Source organism: Dermacentor silvarum, chromosome 9, assembly GCF_013339745.2.
Source record: "Dermacentor silvarum isolate Dsil-2018 chromosome 9, BIME_Dsil_1.4, whole genome shotgun sequence".
Taxonomy (NCBI): domain Eukaryota; kingdom Metazoa; phylum Arthropoda; class Arachnida; order Ixodida; family Ixodidae; genus Dermacentor; species Dermacentor silvarum.
In genome coordinates, this window is record NC_051162.1 from 142,672,274 (window position 1) to 142,691,901 (window position 19,628).

Sequence of the window (19,628 nt, forward strand, 5' to 3'; positions counted from 1 at the left end):
CGCTTCACTGATACATAAAAGCGACCAATTGGGGAACATTCTTGGGAAATTTCAGCGATGTAGTCATTACCACATGACTGACATGCCACATAGTTTTGCTGCTTTTTTTTTGAATAGATGACCTATTGGGGAGTAGGTGGGGAGGGGTATTTATTCACACTGTCCGGGAGTCTAGAGCCTTATCGCCACATAGCTTAAAGGGACACTAAAGGCAAATATTATTTCAACGTGGACTGTTATAATATACCAGAAACCTCGAAACGCTTGTTTCGTGCCAAGAAAAGACCTATCTTAAGAGCAAATTGCGTCTGAAGCGTCCGCGTACCTCTAACGTAATTCAAATCGCCCGCCCGAGCGAGGAGTGGTGACGTCATGGCCATATAGTGACGTTGTGCTGCCGGTCAGTGACACGGCGCCCGCAGACGGCACTACGGCTTTTTTTTTTTTTTTTTTGCGGAAAGCGCAAACGCGCGGCCAGAAACAGCCAAGACAGAGCCGACAGCAGTGCGAAAGCAGAAGTATGGTGGCTAGCCACCATAAGGTAAAGCGTGCGCCGAATTGTGAACATGGTGATCGTCGACGCTCATTGCAATGGACTAACTAGTTGACGACCCTGACAACGACACATTGGCTCGCGATGCTGGGCTCGATTTTTTCGATTTAAGCTCCGATGAGCGTGACATGCTGCTGAGAGCTCGCGCTGCCAGCGTCGTTGCCTACAACGACGGCGGCCTCGACATCGGCTCTTCCGAGCGCGAAAGCAGCCAGGACTCCAGCAATGCGACGTCGGGCGACAAAGCTGGTCACCATTTGCACATAGCTAATTCAGATAATTAGTGCGAAAGCTGAAAGGGAACGATTGTATATGTGATATCGGCGAGTGCATCGTTTGAGCTGTTTGTGCCCCATGGTTGTGTTCACTTGAGCACCATCCTTTTTCAAGTGACTTGTATGCGATCGGCCAATAATTCTAGTAACAGCATTTATGTAGAGACGCCCGGAGGTGCGTTCAGTGAATGCTGAGCCTACACTGCGGAAGAATTCCCGTGAGCGTAGGGCGACCTTCAAGGACTCGCAGACGGCCATGAACCTGCCACGAGCGCAACAGTAAAAAACACGTTGCTTACGGGCGATTGAGAGGAGCGGTAGATTTGAATACTAAAAGGCATTTCTCAAACGATGTATGCTGATATCACGACATGCGCCATTTCCAAGGTATAAACTGCTCTGACTATTCCTCTACGCCATCAGAGGTGGCGCCGTCGCTATGGCATTTCGTTGGTCAGGACATGGGTGCGAGCTGGATTTCCGGAAACTAAGGACGGCATTCCTTGGGGCTACACGCACAAGCGATCTTGTACTCTCATTTATGTTAACTATAAATAGAACCCCGTGGTCGAGCTCTTACTGGAGCAACCCCGTTTTCTCTGCTCTCTCGCCACAAGCAACTATGTTATTTCTCATACCCCCAGCAATGAGGCGCGTTCAAAAAAGAACATAGCGACTTCTTATTTTGGCTTCCCGATTGATAGTAAAAAATGGATTGCAGTACCGTTCAAGTGAATAACGTAATGATCAGGTGCAAATGCATGGCGAAATAAAGGGAGCACGTTAAAGAACCATCCAGCAGAATATATGCATAAGCACTCACTTGGAACTAAATGCCTTCTCGAAATAATGCGTAATGAAAAAATTGGCTGTGGCTAAACTCAGTATGTCTGGGTGTGCGTAGCGAGAGGTACAGTGAATCTTATTGTTTAGCTTGGTTCTCTCTACGGTTACATCTTTATCGTTTAGCTTCGTGCGTCTGAATGTCTAGGTTTGGTTGTTACCTCTCGTTAAGTTATGGTTACGTTAAAGACTAGACATTTTAATGTGTAACGCATTTATTTTGAAAGTCTTCATCTTGTTGTTTCTCAATTGCCGCAAAGACGGCCCGATGGTCGGTGAGGCGGCGGTATAAGGGGCGGCCGTCCCAAGTGACTGGTGCATCCACGTTTCGGGTGCTATCCTCATCTGAATCCACTCGCCTGACTGCTTCGTACTTACGACGCTTCTCGAGGCGTGCGGCTCGTTCTTCTTCCGTCTCCTCGGCTCGCTGCCTCCTCTTGGTTTCGTTCGAACGATGAAGCCTGGCTTCTTTCAATCTCTCCGACTCACTTTCCATATCTGCCGACGAATCCCATCGAGCCGCCCCTTCTATATATATGATGCAACGCCGGCTCCTCCTCTGTTGTTCCAACGCGGTTTCACCGGCTCCTACTATGACGTCATGCCAGATGGCGCGGCGAGCGGAACTGGCAGCTGCGGCGGTTGCTAGGCAACGGCTAGCTCGCGGTGCGGCCACCGGCCACATGCAGCGATACGGCGAGAATACGGCCAGTGTAGCTCTCACTACAAAAGAAGCTGAAGAGGACAGCACGGGTGTATGTTGACAAGACAGCCCTAAAGCCCAAACAAAACTGGAACGACCGCTCGGAAGTTCTTTAAAGCATAAGCTCTTATGGGCTCATTCTAATAGCCATTTCGGCTCGCGATGGTGTCCGCCGACGCGGCGGCCGTGTCCGTAACCGCTATCACCGGAAGTGCGAAAAAAGTACTTGGTTGCCGCCGGTATCGAAGTCGCGACCGCTACGTGGGAGTCGGATACTCTACTACTGAGCCACGCAAGCACTTGCTATCAGGCAGCGGAAACATGTCCTATAAGTGCGCCCTAGGCAGGCGAAGACTACCCGAGCCTCCGCCAGTATGGTGGCGCCATCTTGTTAAGGTGCCTGCAAACGCATCGAGCGCAAGCGCAGACGAAGCACGCAATCAACGCGATCCCGATGTGAGATGTGGGCCAAGTATTATGGATACCTCTTCGGTACACGTTATGGCGTCTCCTCGCAAGGTACGAACCGCTGCTGAAGAAGCGAATCGAAGAGCTACGTGCGCGGCATCAGGCATCATCGGCATCAGGAGACTGCTGTGCAGAGAGCATTACAAGCCGTAGCTCACCGTCGACGCCGGGCGGACAGTTTAGATCGTTCTCGTCAAAACAAGGCGAAGAGACTTTGCCGCGAAGACCCTGTTGTGCGTGGTGTCGAAATAGGAGCTACTCTTGAGCCGCTCCACCAGCTTACGCTGTGACTGTGCTGCGTGTGCTGCGCAGGCCTGTCACTTTTTTCTAAAGCGCTGTGTTGCGCTTACTTTTCTTGGAAATTGATATGTACCAAGACGCACAAGTGTGAACGTTTCCAAGTTACAACCCTAATTTCAAGTAGTTACATTAAAACGAAAATAATTACTGGGTCTTTTTCTTAAACAGCTTTGGCTTTTATTTCATAACACGACGTTTGGCTTCTCCCAGCTGTAAAGCAAATTTACCCAATTTAACCATCCCCTCGAATTTCCACACCTGTCATTTTTCCGCAGCGATAAATTTCGCGAACATGTTCTGCCAGAGCATTTTCATCCCTGCATTTATTTTCCTGGAAATGATGCGCTTGCAAATAACAAGTAAACACAAGGGATAGGTAGAACTTACATCGACTTGCAAGATTGTAGATGATTCCACACAGGAGCAGGAGGATCAGAAATGTGCCGACGTAGTGGAAGGTCTTGCTTTCTCTAAAAAAACAATGAAATGAAGTTGTTGAATGGAAGCGAGAGAAAAAGACTTACAAAAAGAGAGTGCATCACCACATCGCTGCAGTAATTATGTATAAATAGACCACAGGTTCCTATCTGAACATTGAGTGACGGGTACGTTGAGTAAAGTGATGCTTTTAGGTATTCAGCATGACGATAGCGATTCGAGCGAGTTGGCCGACGTCTATGAGGTAGACGCAGCGCACAGCACCGAAGTGTAGAAAGCAAATAGTAGGGTCAATAAAAAAATGGAGGACGCTTAAGCTTCGCCTTTAAGAGTAGAACGCGATAGCATTTAAAGATCTCTGATTGTCTGTCAGGCTTCCCGGCAACTGCAGGTTTCCTTTCTTCGCACCTTCGCCTCGGCGCGCCGCTCGATGGATGGATGGATGAGGCTGAACCCTTTAAACGGGGCGGTGGCACATGCCACCGAGCCGTGACTATTAACATATTTTGTAACTTGTAGAAAGTGAACTTTCACGCTTGCCTTGATTTTAGCCACCAATCAGATAACCTCTGTTTGGTTATTTCTACTTGCTTAAAGTCTATTTTGCCTCCACTGTCCCTAAACCCCAATGCTATGAAAAAAAAATCAGCCCGTTGCTTTGCACTGTAGAGTTAAGCGCTTTACAGAAAAGTATGAGGTGCTCTGCCGTTTCGTCTTCCTTTCCATGCACATGCACCGCACAACGTGTCTGTACCTTCGTACTTGACTCGGTGCATCTTAGCCCTCAATACTCCCGTCCTGGCTTCAGACAACAAAGAGCTTCCCCTTGAATTATCATAAATACTTCCTTTGGCAATTTCTTGCTTGAAAGTTCTGTGTATTCCCAGTGCTGATTTCGTCTGCATCCCTGTTTTCCACAGACCCCTCTATGGTTCTTCAACCTTTTTCTTAACCACTGTTTCTTGGTTTGCACCCCTCCTGCAGTCAAAATGTTTGATTGACAATTTTCTGGTCAGCTTCCTCGATTTTGTGTCAACATTCCTCAAGTACAAATAACTGAAAACTCTCCTTGGCCAGCGTTTTTCTGCCATTTCTCTCAATCGCTCCTCATATTCTATCTTGCTGCTAGCTTCCCTGCCCTCGAATGACGTCCATCCCATGTCACCCTGTACCCCCTGATTTGGTGTATTTCCGTGTGCTCCCAAAATTTTCTTGTGCTCCCTGTTAAGTTTGCGTGTGTACATTCTGTTTTATTATCCTCCGAAATTACTTCCTCAATTGGTTGGGTTGCTATTTCCAGCTGCTTTTCCGAGTAAAATCTCCCACCTGGTTGTTCATCTTACTTCCTACCTACTTTTACTTCTCTTCTAAAACTCAGCTTAACACGTTTGTGATCACTACCTAGACTTCTGGAGCCATACTCATCTATGTTCATTACCTTTAACCTATCCTCCATCCGATGTGACATTAGAGTATAATCTATTGTCGACTGCAGGCTCCCTACCTCCCATGTTATGCGCCCTTCATACTTCTCAGTACTGTTGAATACAACTAAGTCATGCCTTTCACACATATCGAGCATCATGTTGCCTGTTGAGTCTGTGTACCCGTACATGTCTTCTATGTGTGCGTTCATATCTCCGAGTATAATTATATCGCGCCTTCCTCCTAGCTCAATGATCTCACTTGATATGTATTACAGCACTTTTTTGTTTTCTTCTTTGGCATTTGCTCCTGTCCACAAGTATACAAAGCATGGAGTGTCTGCTCTCCTGCCACTTACCCTTTTAGCCATAAATTCTCCTTGCATTCTTGTTTGACCCTTCGCTAATTCATACTTTTATGAATGAATGCCCCAATTCCACCCCCTTTTCTGCTGCCTTCTGTTACGTTGCAATATTCCCATGCATAGTCAGGATTACAGGGTGGTTGCTCCATGTCCCTAAGATGTGTCTCCACAAACTCGTATACCCTCAGATTTTCCTACCTTAATTGCTCGTCTATCTCCTCCCACTTCAGCCTATTCCTTCCAGCTTGCATGTTAATATACCTTATGTCCGAATAACCTTGTCACTGGTGCTTACGTCTATTTCTTCTCCTATAGACTCCACCTTTCTTGAATCTCAGGGCCTCTCCGAGTCCTTCTTTGGCCTCAGGGCTCTGCGCCCCTCAAAAAAGCCGTTGCTTGGCGGCCTATCCTACTACCTACCCTCCTGCCCATGGCACCAATGTAGTGAAGGCCATCCTGTGCAAAAGGGTGGGAGCCAGGCTCGTACACGTTCCGGTTAACATCCATTACGCTTTACCCAAGTGGTCGGCTTAGACCCCTAATGACCCGGATAGCCTGAACCACACTCCATTCGATCCCGTTTGCCAGGCCCTGGACCTCTGGGATTGTGCATATAGTCACATGCACCTTCGCAGAGGCCTCTCTGAGTTTACACAACCCAACCTCTAACTGTCTCTTTAGGTTCTGCCTCTTTCCCTTCCTCAAATCGTTGAGACAAGCATGGATAACGCACTTAACCGCTGCCGAGGAGGCGAGCGCCATCTGGATGTCGTTTTTGCAAGGGCAACCGACTGGGGCGCGCCTCTGTATCAGTGGCAGAAATGCTGGAAAAGGGGTTTGTGATCGAGTTTCCGCGTAACAGAATTTGTTTTTTTTCGTATATTCAAATTACAATCCGACTCTATCATGCCTGGATGTTGTGGTTAAGTCGTAGTTTACAATTTTTCTCGTGCATTTTAATTTGAGAAAGTCAATTATTTCACTAGCAGGCCCCACGCAGGCCCTGCGCTACGCGGAGGGCCTGCGTGGTCGAGATACACGATGAGCAACACGTGTGGTGTATACACTTGTGTACGCCACTTTTTTTTTGACGGTCCTTTCAGTAGTGACCAGGAAAAAAAAAGAGCACACTTCCATTGAAGTGCGGACCCACCGTGGTGGCTAGCAGCTATGGCATTTCACTGCTAAATACGAGGCCGCGTGTTCCAATGACGGCCACGGCGGCCGCGTATCAATGGATGCAAAATGCGAAACCGCTCGTGTACAGTGCAGGGAGTGCACGTTATAGAACCCTCAGTGGTCAAAATTACTAAGGCGAAAGCGTTATATGTCTCATCGTTCAGTGGATCTTCAACGTCCTTGAGCGAAAACTGCGTCGTCGAAGTGAAATCGTACACGATGACGACTCGGTGTAGTAATTCACTTACTACAACCACACACATCGTGCATTAACTATATGCAAATGCTCACGCAACAATTCTGATGGTGTGCAGTCGTGGTGTGAGTCCCACCTGGGACTATATGTGTTATTAAGGGCGAGGTTAATAACAGCACATTTAATTAAGGTCGCGTCAATTAAGGCACTTAAAAACGCTACCTTTGGTCGGAAAAAGCCACTAATAAGAAGCAGCAAGGCATTCGAATGAGAATGTCAAGTAATTTAATGAATCTCTCTTGAACGAGCAGGCTTTCGCCTTTACCCTCTTTGGCGCATGCTAAAGTGACTGTCAATTGTCCACTACGGCAGTTCCTTACTGCGTCGTGCCTCATAATCATATCTTGATTTCGGCACGTCATAGTATATGCACGTTAAATTTGAAGTGATGTGTTTTTTTAATTAATACGTAATCGACATGAACAGGCATCATTGCACTATGGGCCTCTTGCGATTGATAAAGAAATGTAACAAAAAGATAGCATATCTTAGGTTCAGCAGAGAAATTTGTCCTTGTTGCAGAATGGTTATCGCCGTCCCGTTTGCACAGTATATAAGTGTGCACCACTCGTGCTCTTGCCACTTTCCTTGTGCTCTTTGAAAGAACTCGGGTGTGTACTCTATGTTTTAACCTTTCCGCATTGGGATTGAAAACAGGGCGTATCGCAAATGCCACACCTTAGAATACGCACAGTATCCGGCGCCCTTAAATGGGCGCATACAACATTTGTTATGCAAGCAAGAAAAAAATAGTTACTTACCCCGCGTCTACGAAAGAACATAAAATGCAGTATTCACAAAGTGAACCTTTGTAACAGCTTAGCGAACGCTGCCACTGAATATACAGGTTGTCGTAACTACCGTGCAACAAAGCTTTAAAATACGCAAATGCCACGTAGATGTACAGAGTACTGAAAGTTGGGCAAGTTGGTTTCTGTTCATCTTGTAACTGCAGCGCGCGCACAAGAAACAAGGGCACAACGCAAAGGTAACAGACAGTGCCAGAAACTAACAGACAGCGCCTGTCTGTTACCTTTGCCTTGTGTCCTCGTTTCTTGAGTGTGCGCGGCAGTTTCAAGATGAATAGCTGTACAGAACCAAAGTAATGGTGCTTGCCATCGCTTGGAGATGCTCATTTTTTTGCGTTGTGCCTAATTACACAATTAGCCTTAATTAATTAATCAAGTTCACAAGTATTATAATTAGATGAAAAGTGTCAATGAGCAAATTGTAGAGCAACGTGAAAAACTCCTGATACAGCTTTGTGCTGCTCATTACGTGCTACATAGAAGTTTTTTTTTTTCAAGCGTGAGATAAACCCGCGAATACACGCAAAATTGCTGCGTGACTGGCCCCTCGAGGCACGTATGTGGCACCTAAATCGAAATTATTAAAAGTGGTGAGAACAATATGGCACATTTATATGCGGAGATTATTGCGTGTGCATAAATTACAGCTGTTCCAAAATACCATTTCTATAGAGAGTTCTAGAAAGGGTTATTTGGCCGTTATCTGCGATGTTCCCCTATTTTGTCAGAAGATTCTACGGGACGTCCAGCTTACGTTGATGAAAACCGTGCGATAATTGTATACCGAGGCCAAGCTTGATCATTGCGGGCTCATTTACGAGTTTGCAAATAATCATGGAGTCCTTGAGTTTTTTCATGTATGCTTATGCGTTGTACGACGTTCTTAGTCTGTTTTCGCGGGTTCGTCGGTGAACTAATGATTGCATTATCGTAATACTTGTGTTACGCATTTGGCAGCTTATGGATGATGTGTAGGCTAAGCTAGAATTGCGTGGGCTAAGTAAAGCCTCAGCAATAAACTGCACATGCAAGAGCAAAGGAGCGACATATCTGTGTTTTACGAATGGTATAGCATTTAGCCCCACTGTCGTTAAATATTTGTAACCACCACCGATACAAAATTGACTGAAATATGGGGGACTGTATGGCCAATGTACTTCAGCAGTTACACGTGTGTGAATTACAGCACATTCAGAAAAAAATACCTTCAATAAGCCGTTCACAGCGTCATATGCCGGTATTGTTTCAAACGGGCGCGTCATATGTGGGCAGTGTTTTCTGGTCTGTTCAATGACATTAACCTGAAGTTCTCCAGCATTTGATGGTAGGAAACTGCACGGTTGAAAACTGTGTTCTTTTTATTTTACCTTTCTTTTTATATTTGCGGACGTTTTGTTACGCGTCCCCTCGTACTTGAAACGTCGAATTCTGAACACAGGCTGCTCAATAGCTACGCTCTCTGAAACTAGGTTTTTCCCTAGTTTCGAAGTTGTAGTTCTTTTTCTAATACTATCACCATCATTTAGGTTATTTTCGAATACAGGAAGCGATGACGACACTGCAGCTGCTTTCAGTGCACCAGGTGTGACGACACTCCACCGCGACTGTGAATAAACTGAAGGGACAAGGGTCTACGTAGAGGTGGAAAACGAATGCTTACCTCCTCCTTTTGGACTGTCTGTCGCGACGGACATTTCTAAGGACAAATCAATGAGGGAGCGTAAATGCGAGCGCAATCGTAGTTTTTTCTCGGGCACGAAATGCACTCGCGATAATCTAATTTCACAACACCGTTACTATAGCAACACGCAGGGAACATAATTATATATATATATATATATAGTATCGTTTTTGTCATACGTGCGTCCTCAACCTACTATATATATATATATATATATATATATATATATATATATATATATATAGTAGGTTGAGGACGCACGTATGGCAAAAACGATACTTTATTTCCTACGCTTCGGCCGGGGTCCGGCCTTTTTTCAAGGAATACATGAAACGGTAAGGCGTTGTGCTTAAATACATACACGGTATAGGAGCCCCCATGACATACTATTGCTGTAAGGTGCTTTAACTCGTGTCGAATCAGCGTTGCATATGCCAAACGTGGTCGAAAAAATACACAAACAAGACACTGTGGCGAAAAATAAAAAAATCTCTGCACCACGGTATGGTTGTAAGAACTGGTTTGCACAGGTGTGCAGAGCAGCAAATGTAACCAACCAACACATAGAAGAACAGGGGTTACAAAAAGATGACAACCTGCTTAAAAAAATTTAAAACATGACGAAAGACAAGCAGCCAAGTATTTCTCCGTTATTTCTTTTTGTTCATGTTTTAGCCATGGGTATTCCCTTTGTAAATCATGTTCCTCTGTATTGGTTGGTTGCAGTTGTTGCTTTGCGCACCTGCACAAACGTGTTCTTACAACCATGACCTGGTGTAAAGATCTGTTTTTTGTTGCCACGTTTGACATGTGCAATGCGCGTGCAGTGTGCGACACGAGTTGAAGCACCTTACAGCAACAATGTGTAATGGGGGCCCCCGTATACCATGCACGTTTTTAAGCATAACGCCTTACGCCTTACCGTTTCGTTTATTCCCTGACGAAGGCCGGACCCCGGCGGAAACCTATGAAATAAAGTATTGTTTTTTTTTTCCTATGTGCGTCTTCAACCTACCATTTAGTCTTCAACTACCGTATCCCGGCATACCATCACTACAAATTTATAAGGTGATGCGTATTGCTTGAAGCCGTGTAATACCAAGGTATTTTTTGCGGGAAGACGCGAGTTTAAAACAATTTAAAGTACAAAGTAAGAGGTAGATGGCATTATGTGCAGTTGCCCGAAATGGCGCGAGTGAACTGTTATTCACCTTCTCTTCGTCGCCTTGGTACTTTCTGACAAGATGTTAGGTCCTTCTTTCGACGCACGGCATTACCGCGCGGGCAAAATCACTGACGCGGGGATATGTACAACACTTGATGTAGTGTCGTTTTCCGACTTGTTTATACCGCGTCCATCATATTGAGTCATTTTTTCCCGCAAAATAGTACGCGTGAGAATGGAGTTTATACGGTGTTCTCTAACGCTTGCCTACGCGAATTGCCTACTCACGCAAAGCTCCATAGGCACTTTTCTTTAAGTTTGGCCTAGCCGTACAACATAAACTAGAGAGTGCCCAATCTGACAGTCTTCGGGGAAAAGCGGTACTGGCTTGCCGTACCACAATATATATATCGCACATTGTCATACATCGCGTACTTAACTATGACATTCAGATGCTGCCCCACTTGCACTGGCCTAACGGACGCTTGCCTAACGCTTGCCCAAGCGTCAGTACGGAATACGCCTCCCCCTACTGTCCGAGCAATACGAATGAGCACTTGTTCGTGCAGCAGCTCAGCTTCCTCCACCTCGGCGGTTCACAGGTAAATGCTAATTAGGCATGAATACTACACAAGAGACACCATTTTCTTTAAACTACGTGCGACTTAGTAAAATGTAACGCTCATACAAGTAACATGCACCAAACTTTCTTACAAGTGAACGGGTGAAATATATCTAAATTTGTCACTGATTAATAATATGTGTGTTGATAGACGGGTAAAACGTGGACTTTTGAGACTGAAATGCGTGGCAGGCGAGACGTGCTTTGGTTGTTCAAAATCAAAATTGTTCAGAACAGTGTTTAACGAATCGTAACTCGTCTCATTAACTTTTTTATTTACGTTCAGAAATTTTAGGGCAATATTTTGGGCGAAAGTTTATTTTTTTTCTAGAATAATGTTATAGAATGAGCCCCACAATTCACCTGTACTTACCCGACACCTGCGACATCTCAGCTGGAAAAAGAACCAAAGACACAATAAGCCAAATGTTTCTATGTATTTAAAGTTTGAGCGAAATTCGTTCCCTAATGAAGCTGGAACGATATAACCTTAGTCTGCCGCCGGTTGTATACGGCGGCAAGAATTAAAATGCCTAGCTGCGGTTGCGTGGTATTAATTAAAAGATATACAGAAAGGTATGCATGTCATTATAAATAAATCTCATAAACTTCATTTATGCGAAAAGGAGCTGGTAGGCACATTTATTAGTCTACACGAAATTTGACAGTACAAAGCAATGCTCCTTTCCTGTGACAAGACAGCAGCACAGATATCGGTGCGTTCTTCTATGGCAGCTGTACATAATTTTTTGTATATTTGTTTACCAACGTCAAGCAAACAGTTAAGTGAAGACGTCCGTTTTATCAGATATTTACAGGAGGCCACACATCAATTCAACCATATATGCTAGGGCTTACTTTGAGGCCAGTGTCTTATGTTTTTTTTTTAACTTTGGATTGTTAATAACTTGAGCAGGAAGACAGCCGCAATAATGGGACACAGTATTATGGACACAGACACAAGCAACGAGTGAAGCAATTTGGCCACACCTCTACATACTTATGATCATGGCTTATGAAATTAGGTTCGTGAAATGAAAGAAACAAATGATACAAAACACAGAAAGCAATTTAGTCAGTGCTGCAGGAGCACTAAAAAATGGCATTGCTTTATTTCGGCGAGTCTTATAACTTATAACTTATCGTTATACAGCGTTTCTTTGTGACAGTAATTGAGTTGGTGTCAAGTCTGTGCACTGTTAGCCTGCTGAAATGTAAAATCAATTGTTCACTAAAATCAATGCGGCCGGTCTGCGCAAACGCTACTCGCGCAAAGCTCTATAGGCACCTTTCTTCTGTAAGTTTGGCCTAGCCGTGCAGCGTAAACTAGAGAAAATGTGCGATCTCACAGTCTTTGGAAAAAAGCGGTACTGGCTTACCGTACCGAAACATATATATATATTGTACATTGTCACACATCGTATACTTAACTGACATCCAGATGCCGCCTCATTGCGGCCCGCCTCTTCATAATGTTTAGAGCAGTGTTAAGTATTTGTTATCCTTTATCAAGCCAAATTTAGCCAAGTTTCTCCGTTTGTTCTAACCATGCTACGATGCGTACTTTATTTATGTTTCAGCGTGTGTGTTTCGCCAGCCTTGTGCCCAGTAGCATTTCCGTTTATTTACTGAGTTTGATGTATTTTTTTTTTGCTCCCAGCCTACTTCTGTGCTGGTGTTCAGGTATTTGCTGCCGTGAAATGGTGTATTTGCTGCCGTCTTGATGTTCCACCACGCTTGAGCTTATTATGTATTTCATTTATCCATTCATCAATTAATTCATTCAATCCGTACGGCTCTGATTTAAGATACACTTACTCATGTTTGCAGTTCTTAGGTTGAGGCTCGGATCCTTGGGAAGAGAAGAAAACTAGAGAGCAGAGGCGAAGTCAGCAGTCGCCGATACCAGCCTCGTAAAAGCGCTGCTCACACGACGACCTGGATCTTCGCTCTTGATTCCAGACGAAGATAAAAACAAGCTAATAAGAGTGATTCCTAGAAGCAATGTCGGAAGAACAGAAGCTGAAAACACCAGTAGAGAGAACAGCAAGCTTCTGTGAATCGCAAAGTTCACGGAATCTTGCCATAGCGTTCCGTGAAATGGCAGACGTAACGTTCGGAGTTCAATGATGCTTCTTACCAGCCGAAGTTATTGATGTATATTTGGTTTCAATAATTTACGCAGCAATTTGAAGTGCGTATTATTCGCGTCCCAGGGAATGGAATTTCCGAAAACTCAGCCTTTTTGCTAGCCTGTCATGTTTGAACAAACACAGGTTGGTGGGAATAATTTTAGACTTCGATAATGGGAGGTAGCATTTATAATTTTTAGGGAACTTTTAGAACTAGCCTGTGGCAGATAGCATAATTGTTATCATTTAGGCTGGGTTATACAATGAGGCGCGCATTAGTAGCACGAGAAATCAAAACACATATTCACCAAATTACCAAAAAATCACTAATTAACTTCTTAGTTATATACTATGCGACACATATTGCAGTTTACGAATTGTAGCCGGTGAGCTTGTCAGGTGTATCCACTTGGAATGAATTTCCAGAACGACACCAGTTTGGAGATTGGCGCTATGAAACTCGCCGTAAAGATACACTGTTGTTCCAGTTACGTTTTACCAAAATGCTGTTTTATACATTGAAGCACAAAAGTAACTGGAACGCCTATGTATAGCGCCCCACACTTTGGGAAATATCTCAAAACTGGTGTCATCCTGGAAATTCATTTCAAGTGGATGCATCTTGCAAACTCACCGGCTACAATTCGTATATTGCAACATGTGTCGTAAAGTTCGTAATGAACTAAGAAGCTCATTAGTCATTTTTTGTTTATTAGTTCAACATGTGTTTCGTTGTCTCGTGCTACTGATGTCCGCCTCTTCGAACAACCCAGCTCAACGATAAGAATTGGGCTACTTGCCACAGGCGATTTTTAAAAATTCCGTAAAGCTTAATTTTGAACACCCGGTATAGGAGAGGTAGTAAGTAACAGATAATTTCACGTGTGCGATTCTTTGTTTTGGGATTGCTGCTCTTGTTTTTTTGGCCACACCATAGGAAACGTGCTGATATCCGTATCTTTCACTGCCCTTTTATTGAACTTCATTCACACCCGCCAGCGGCGCGACATTTCAGGTACCACCTAGTTCATTCGGCGACATCGCGGCCCACAGTTTGTTCACTACACAGCCCAAGGTAGCACGCATAATTGTACTGTGACGTACACCACTTAAGTGTGTAAAATGAACTTTACGTGTGGTGCTGAAATTCGCTAGCTATAGCTGTCAAGGGTAGTTCTGAATATTGTCTCTCACGGTGAGCAAATGTCGCTTTGACGCAGTACGCTATGCGGGAACGTGTGCGTTCCTACAATCCCGCTTCTTACATGGAGATGCAATCAGTAACGGCTTCGACGCTATCTTGAAACCGGAATGCATATAAATCATCATGTCGAATGGGTGAAGCAGCGCAGTGAACAGGACAAAGCAGAGAGCACACAAGGAAGCACGCCACTCAACACTGTTCTGTTCTCTCCGCTTTGTCCTGTTGAGAACACTGCTTCACACCCACTGTATGATAATCAGTAACCAACTCACCGAACTTCTGACATTACCTAAATACATATAAATCTCAGACGATCGAAAGGTAATATTTTCCTGCCGCGGAGTGAATGGGTGCTGGAGGTACTTCTTGCGGCATGTCCGTCGCCACCGATCGCGGAGACCAATGAGAAGCGGCCGGTTCATTCACGCGACCAAACACTACGAAAAACCATACGCCTCCCCCCCCCCTCCCCTTCGTCCATCGCTCGCTCTTTGCATCGCTGATCACAGCCGCAATCTTCTAGCTGAGTACAAATCTATCGCTTGCTGCGGCGCCAAAGAAACCTGCAAATGCGGTCATGCTAGTCAATGGCGCGTTATGCCGCCTGGGGCATTCCGCGCGCGTTTTTACCACTAGTGTGGACGGACCTGAACAGTAGTACGATACGGTACCCAATGCCGAGATGCGAGTACAGCACCTCAGATCGTTGCGCTGGGAATCCTACCTTAAGGCGTACGTATGACGGCGTTGAGAATACAATCTCGGCGTATGTACCGCTAATTTAGGACGTGAGCGTTACGCGGGAAGTCTTCTCGGCGAAATCAACACGACAACAATGTTCTGTTAGTACAAGGCATCGCTTATGGGCCATATCCATCTGCAAACGCGTCAACAATTGAAGCATCGAGACTGCAGTAACGGTTCGCTCTGCAATTGACTTTAAGCTTGCAATTGTGAGAAGAAAATGTGCTAGAAAATCATTCCCACTCGCAGTCTGTCAGAATGTCGTGCTACTGCTCATGACCTGAAAAGAAGGACATCAGGCACGTCAGGAACGCAGCCCCCTCTCTCATTTGTAGTCAGATTGGCGCTGCGCAATTGAGTGGGCATGAGAGTTCAAAAAATCGAATCTCTTCAGAACAACGCATGTATCACTCATGATTTCATTAATGTTACAAAAATGCTTTACTGATGACATTTTCGGCCATTTTCCACTTCCGTGGCAAAAATATCTAGTTTCGTGGGCAGATTGATAATTTCAGTATCCGACCAATAGTGGAAATGAAATCGTCCAATAATTTAGGATTGCATAACCACGTCGCTGAAATTTCAAGAAAACATTCTTGAGTGGGTCATTTTTATACGTCAGTAAAAGCATAATTGGTAACAACTAGTTTTGCAAGATTAAACTTTCTGACCTCCGTTACCCAGCATGGAGAAAATGATCAAGGGGTCCCAAGCTCCTAATTTTCTGCATTTGTTGGGAGGTGTTGCGACTTGAAAGCACTTTCATGTTGAATTGAATGCTTCAACTGCGCAAATGTGTTTTTGCTAACACATTCATACGGATTTTGATGTCCTAAACAACCAGAATTTAGGCTGTGCTACCACCTTTGAATATTTGGGGTGAAATGCCACAACCACTGCCGAGAAGAGCCTTTCATAAGAACCCAGCTGTTCTTGTGCAGGGCCACGCTTTCAACTTTCGGCCGCTACGGCAGCATTTCTGTAGAAGCCGATTTCCAAAATGATATAGTGTGCTGATATTTAGGTGAACCTTAGACAGCCTCAAAGGGTCAAAACGAATCCGTAGTCCACCAGCAGCGGCGTCACTCATACGCGATATGTTGATTTGGGACGATAAATGCCGGAGTTTGCATCGATATCGCGAAGCTTTTAACAGATCCTGGGATTATGCATGCGAACAGTGCCATCTTATTTCAAAGTGCGCCGCGCATAATGAGAGAATCCGGCAAAGTTTGTACTACCTTCTCTATCTTAACGTACTTCGAAATATAAACACACCAGTGTTTTCGCATTCCCCCCTCTTTGCAACGCGGACGCACGCTGTGTCCGGGAGTGAACGCGCGACCTCGAGCTCAGCAGCGCCACGCAATTACTCAGCACAGGGTCCGCGAACGTTTCCATTATTCCAGCAACTAGAGCAAATTATTTCATGCTGATGAAGTATTAGCAGTGCGGTGTGAGTTTACAACCATATCTCGCAAAAAAGGAAAACCTAGAGGGGAACAAAGCAAGAAATATGCAAAGGGTCTGCCGAGTCCCGTCTTGCGTTACAGTAGCAAACTACAAGGGCTACGCCGGAAGTAATTTTATCCACAGACTTTCTATTAAAAACGTCGTTGAACCAACAAGACTGGGCTTACGTCGATGAGCTATTTCAAGGCTAAGAACTGACTCCTGTATGCAGTGTGTGGTGCGAGGTTCAAACGGTCGCTGATACAGAGCGATGCAGCGAACGTGCCGCTTCGTGAACGCAATACGATTACAGACAGGGGACAATTCAAGGTCGCATAACTAGCGTGCCTTTTCGCGAGGATAGCCAGCGATAAAAGCGTGAAACGACTACTCACTCAGGTATTCACGAAACGGCTCAACTGGGGGGCGGGTCGTTTGGGCTGGTCTGCCTGGCTGGGCTCAGCGCGAGATTCTATGAGCGCTTGCGCACACAGCTCAACGGCTTCGGATAAATGATGGTGATATCACAGAATGACACATACCCACAGCGGGAGATTGGTCAAGAATGTGCGGTAGAAGAATGTGAAGTGAGGTAGAGGCAGAAAGGGGAAAATGTAGTCATCCTCTAACGAGAACAATAAAGATAGAACTAATTGATAATACCAATTATTTGCATGTATATTGAGTTTATAGTACAAAAACACATAAAAAAGAGTGTATTGTTTTAATAGTCAGTCTATTTTATGGAGAAAATAAATCTAGGCAGAAATGACATAAACCATGCATGATTACTTGGAGGTAGTTAAAATAAAACCGCGAATTCGTGCGTTATTCTCAAGAAAGCAGAAAAGGTAATGTCAAATAACACCCACCATAGTGGTTTTGTGGCTATGGTGGTGCGTTACTAAATCCGAGGGCGTGGGATCGAATCACGACCCCGGCGGCCAGTAGAGAAATCGGTTTGTCACGTGGCACAGCAAGTCCCTCGGTGTCTTGCGGGCCCATGAACTTCTCCGCGCCCTCAGACAGGTAACGGAACTAGTATGTAAATCAGCAGCGGCAATATGTTGTATTTCAGCTTAGGCAGTTTTTCACAACTTACGACGCGCACCGCACTGTGTCTGATCTATTGACAATGCTGTAATATTAGAGCGTGCCATCTAATGCATTCTATAAAATCTTTGTGGGTATATGAATTCACATTAGGCCATTGTTTAGGTAATTATGAATGCCTACTTACGCTTTAATGTATAAAGTTTGCTGAATTTGCACAATATGACACCAATGTTAACGCGAACTGCAGTAGTTCAATTTACTCATTCTATTATCATTCGTTCAAATATATCGGGATTTCTCGCGTTTCTTTTTTCTTTTGCTAACCAATCCCGCCCTTCTTTTGTCCTGTTCTTGTTCTTCGACTTTTTTTTGCCAGGTTTTCTCTATTTTGGTCTTCCTAGAGTAATTATCTATCTGTAATGTCATCTAGCCGTCAATTTTGCACATATCTCTTGCGCGGAGGTGGCGAAGTCAAAGAAAAAAACACCAAGCTATTGGGCTTTTCTTCCCAAACCATGGTATAACTATTGTGGCATGCCGTAGTGAGAGTCTCCAGATTATATTTTCGGCCACCTGGTGTTATTTAGTGTGCAGCTAAATGTAAGTACGTGGGCGTTTTAGCAGTTCGCCCTAATCGAACGCAGTCGCAGACGGGGAAAAAACACAGTTCAGGAACGTAACCGGCACCATTTTGCTCATAGTGTACTATCGACCAACAAAGTTTACGGACCAAGAGATCCGACAAAAAGCTGAACACCTCCGCAGCCTCGAAACGCCCAGCCGGGTATTCCCATTTCCAGCGTCTACTGGTATATGCGAACATATTATGACGTACGGTTTTACTGGCTACTTTTAAAGGCTGCTCGGATATTTCACGTTTTCTGAGATCCCGTGGTCCGTAAACTTTTTTTTTTGGTCCGCTGTACATATATTGCCTAGATATCACTCGTTTGACCTCAAGAAGACTATTTCAGTCTGGCGTCGCGCGGTGTTCTTAAACAGCGAAAAAGTACCAGGCGCCAAACATTTGATGTCAGGACGGCTTTTATTTCTTGCCACGTGGAGCATCTTCCAGAAACCGGAGTTAGTTGCACGCTGCACGCGATGGAGATGCTCTGGCGTGCCGGTCCACGTGACACTGTTCAAACCATCTTCGAGGGCCTCTCTCCCGCCCCCGCTGCGGTCGATGCCGCGCTCACCATTGTGGCGGCGGCTGACTTGACGATAGCTTGTGGAATGCGAGGTCCTTCTTGTAATTTGGCGAAATTCAAGAAAACATCTTGCAGAGTGTTCTCTCCGACGAGAGCGTGCTCGAGCTCGAAGCTTTTCTGGAGCTGCTCGACCTTGGCGAACAGCTGGCTCCAAGGTATTCTATCTGTCAGGTGATAGCTGAGCAGGTTCTGGGTGACAAACAACATGCGTTTATACAACACATGAGGGCACGGGGCGTTATAGATCTACTGTGAAATTTGTACCATCTATAGGTGGTATAGATGGTACAAATTTACTCGCCCCAAATAGTACTCCCCCCCCCAAAAAAAAAAACATAATATTTCCTATAACTACCATATACAATCATACTGTAAGAAACATTGGATCTTATGGAGAAATCGATATTTTGACCATTATTCTGTGGGATTACTGAAAATGGGAGTCAAACCTAATCCCTTTACTTGGAAATTTAAACGATACTATCAGTCTGGAGTTTTGTGTGTTTAAACTTTAGTATTCCCCGCTCTCTTTTGTCACGAAAAATGATTACAAATTCTGGACATGGACAACCAATGCATCTAGCGGCAGTGAGCGAAAGAATGGCAGTAAAGAAGACCTTTTCCAGGAATAACTCTTGAAACCAACGAGGTCCAGGCCTTGCTCGCCGTGTGGCTAATTATGCCTTTCACACAGAGACGTGAAGTGCAGCTGCACGTAACCACTATTTCTCCGGAATAAGTCTTA